We start from the raw sequence: 4326 nt of genomic DNA on the forward strand, positions 1-4326 counted from the left end.
GATACATAACTTGACATTTCTGCCATGCATTGTGACATCGTGGATAACCAACCTTCCAATGATAGCAATGACATGCAGGTGTTTGTACACATGCATATGAACACACTCTCATTCAAATGCACACATGGACACACACACATGTAAATAGATTATTTAATAAATAGTGCCATACATGCACTCAAATATATTCAGTTGGCTTTGCTGTATGATTTTTGTGGTCCTTGATTTATTTGTTTTCTTGCATTGTATTTCTGTTTTCCTTTCTCTTTCTCTTTTGTTCATTTTGTTGGTTGTAAGGGGGGGGGTTTTATTATTAATTTTTCTCGGGGGACTGTTGGGGGGGTCTCGGATGGTTGAGGGGCAGCTCTTGGGAAACTGAGGGGGGGGATCTTGGAGGGCTGGTGGCCTGGCGGTTGGGAGCTTTGGCCGGTTGCAGATGGATCACTGGTTCGGGTTCCCGTTTTTGACCTTGTGGGCGAGATCTGTCGACGTGCCCTTGAGCAGGGTGTTGACCCTGGTTGCTTCTGTGTGTCGCTCTGGATGGGATCTGGTCTGTTAGATGACTAATGTGATGTAGTTGTTGAGCGGCTTCACTGCATGTTTTAAGTATTCAGTAAAGATTTTTTTATATATTTGTATTAATGGCAATGCATTTCTTAGATGCTTAGTTACACAGTTTMATTTGATAACAGTCTCCAGTATCAACATTTACAAGCAAACAAAAACAGAGAGAAGGGAGAATCTGTAGACATGCTGAGATAAAATACATACTCTGCCAGAATTCAGCCAGCCTTCACAAGACCATAACATATGCAAATATGTCCCCTTTTGTGTTTTACACATCCAGCAGAKGAATGACATTTCTGAGTGCATGTTATTCAGTTACACTGGCATCTAGTATGTTTTATGGATGGTCTTAAACTGCAAKAATTTATGTCTAAGATTATATGAACATGACTGGGCATTCAAACATATCTGTATCCATTCATCATCATCAATATCTTCTACCAGGTCTTCCTCACTTTTTTCTTTTACATGCTTTGTGTCATCAGGAAAAGCCTCAGTTTGGAAATCAACTTTGGAGGTTTGTCAGAYTGCCTTAAAATAGTTTCAATCTTTGAAGTATCTGGCTTGTCCAGTGTTTGCTGCACAGAGAGAATAAAGTGTTGTATATGCTCAAATTCACCTCAGCTCTGTCACGGACTGGTCTTCCCTGGCTGCCTGACCCTGCTGAGACCCGTCACCATCTGATCCTCCTAAGATGAGGCATGACAAAGAATTACCTTGGTGTACATTTATACATTGATTCTCTTCTTGGATAATATAATGGTTCAATAATTGAAATKACCATTATTCCCAGATCCCAGAATGTAACCTTAATCTTAAACTGCTGTCCTGTAGCTACTGTAGGTCTACCCATCAACTCAAGATGGAACTTTGWATCATTCACTGATGTTAATATATTGCAAAATTCACCTGAGCTCTGGAGACTGGTCTTTCCTGGCGGTCTGACCCTACTGGGACAGCTATCACCATCTGATCCTGCTAAGACATGATGATCATAGTGTTGTGTACTGACGGTGCACCATGACAGTGAAGCCTGGAGWGCTGTTTATTACTGTGTCCGTTTTAAAAGTAGGGAATTAGCTAGGGAAACTGACAAATCAATAACATTACATTGCTATACTGACTCTAATAAAAACTCCCRTTCCACAAAGAAAACAGAATTATCAGTCYTCAATCATTTGSCCGCTGGTTTCATAGTTTGACTCGGGTCTAATGTGAATGAGGCAAAAATAATACCTATTTTTGGCCACCTCTCTCTCTGATGGTACAGCAACTGGCGAAAGCTAGCTAAGTTCATTTAATTCTGTTGAAATGGGACAAAAAGGCTACAAAACATTTCAAATCAATTTTTATTTGTCATTAACATGCGCAAATACAGTGAAATGCTTACTTACAAGCCAACTTAACCAACCAATGCAGTTTTTAAAGTAAATACCTAAAATAAGAAAAAAAAGTATAAACAACAATATTTAAAGAGCAGCGGTAAAAAACATAGCGAGGCTATATAAAGGGGGGGTACCGGTCAGAGGTTAATGTGCGGGGCCACCGCGTCAGTCGAGGTAATTGAGGTAATATGTACATGTAGGTAGAGTATTAAAGTGACTATGCACTAGATAATCAAGAGAGTAGCAGCAGCGTAAAAGCGAGGGGGGGGGGGGGGCGCAAATGCAAATAGTCTGGGTAGCCATTAGATGTTCAGGAGTCTTATGGCTTGGGGGTAGAAGTTGTTTAGAAGCCTCTTGGACCTAGCTTACTTATTCAGTGATGTGGGCCCATGTAAAATCCAACCACCACAAACTCTACCCTTAGTTCCCTGTTCAGGAGTTACCTTCCTCTCACACTTCTGTTTTCCCTCTTTCCCTTTCACCTCTCTCTTTTCTCTCTCTCTTTCCTCTCTCTTCTCCTTTAGAGAGAGGGCCCGTCTCCAAGCCTGGCCGGCCGACACACAATCTGCACAACATGTAACAAGCAGTTTTAAAAAAAACACTCAACCTCCGGCGCCATCCAGTCGGTGCACACTGGCATCAAATGAAGGACAGAGGCAGCCAGGAGAGGGAGGATGGGAGCAAGGGAAGAGGAGAACGGCAAACAATCCTCTCTCTCCCTCCACTTTCTCTGCCCGCTCTCATCTCCTCCGCAGAATCCCTCCCCAACCTCCCCACTTGGAAACCAGGGCCCACCTGTTGCGGTGTCCATCGCCCCAGCTACGCGTCCATGGCTGCGCCCCAGGTGCTCCAAGCTGCAGTTGTGGTTGCGGGACAATGGTACAGGTTGGTTGGTGCCCTGTTTTGTCATAATTATTGAAGAATACATTTGTAGCTCCTTTTGCCTTTCTCTCTTTCCTCGTCTACTTTAATGTGTGCAATGTAACCCAGAGTAGCTACACTGACCCCCAGCAGCACTAGCCCAACTGTCCCTTTCTTCTTCTCAACCTAGAACGCAGAACCTGGGGCCTCAACCCAACCCCAACCAGGTGGAGGAAGAACCATGCGTGTGAGGCCTGTGGGAAGGGCCTTCCGAGACGTGTACCACCTGAACCGCCAGGCTTTCCACTCGGACGAAAAAGCCCTACCACTGCCCTATCTGCCAGCAGCCGCTTCAAGAGGAAAGACCGCATTGAGCTACCATGTACGCTCACACCAAGGAGGGGTGGAGAAACCTTATGTCTGCGCCCACTGCGCCAAGGGGATTCTCACGGTGAGAAGGGGTATGACTGGGTGGTGCGGGGGGGGGGGGGGGGGTTCAATTTGTGAGACAAGTATACACAATTCATCACATACATACCAGTCAACAACCGTTTGACACAAATACTGATTCGGTACGGCACTACTCATTCGGGTTTTTCTTTATTTTTACCTATTTTCTAACATTGTAGAAATAATAGTGAAGACATAAAAACTATAAATAACACATATGAAATCATGTAAATAACCAAAAAAGTATTAACAAATCAAAATAAATTTTATATTTGAGATTTCTTCAAAGTAAGCACCCCTGTGCATTGTTGACAGCTTTGCAACACTTGGCATTCTCTCAACGCAGATTCCTGAGTAGTGCACCCTGGATGATCTCAATTAACAAGTGTTGCCTTGTTAAAAAGTTAATATTGTGGAATGTCTCTTTCCTCAATGTGTTTGAAGGCAGCCAGTCATTGTTTTGTTAAAGGTAGGGGTGTATAACAGAAGATGGCACTATTTGGTAAAGACAAGTCCATATTATGGCAAGAAATGACAAATCCATAATTACTTTAAGACATGAAGGTCAGCCAATATGGAACAATTTCAAGAACTTTGGGAAAGTTTCTTCAAGTGCAGTCACAAAAACCATCAAGCGCTATGATGAAACTGGCTCTCATGAAGACCGCCACAGGAAAGGAAGACCAGAGTTACCCTCTGCTGCAGAGGATAAGTTCATTAGAGTTCACAGCCTGCGAAATTGCAGCCTCATAAATGCTTCCACAGAGTTCAGGTAACAGACACATCTCACATCATCAACTGTTCAGAGGAGAACTGCGTGAAAATCAGGCTTTCGTGGTCAATTTGCTGGCAAAGAACCACTACTAAAGGACACCAATAGAAGAAGAGACGTTGCTTGGGCGCAAGAAACACGAGTCAATGGACATTAGATACCAGTGGAAACTGTCCTTTGATTCTGATGAGTCCAAATTTTTGATTTTTGGGGTTCCAACCGCCGTGTCTTTTGTGGAGACGCGCAGAGTTGTGAAATGGGTGATCTCCGCAATGTGTGGTTCCCACCGTG

General features: G+C 43.5%; 1 pseudogene; it reads left to right on the top strand.

Moving 5' to 3' along the window:
- Positions 1-4326, top strand: part of LOC111971251 (serine/threonine kinase NLK-like) — a 37400-nt pseudogene that overhangs the window by 3179 nt on the left and 29895 nt on the right.

This window comes from Salvelinus sp. IW2-2015, linkage group LG13, assembly GCF_002910315.2.
Source record: "Salvelinus sp. IW2-2015 linkage group LG13, ASM291031v2, whole genome shotgun sequence".
NCBI lineage: Eukaryota > Metazoa > Chordata > Actinopteri > Salmoniformes > Salmonidae > Salvelinus > Salvelinus sp. IW2-2015.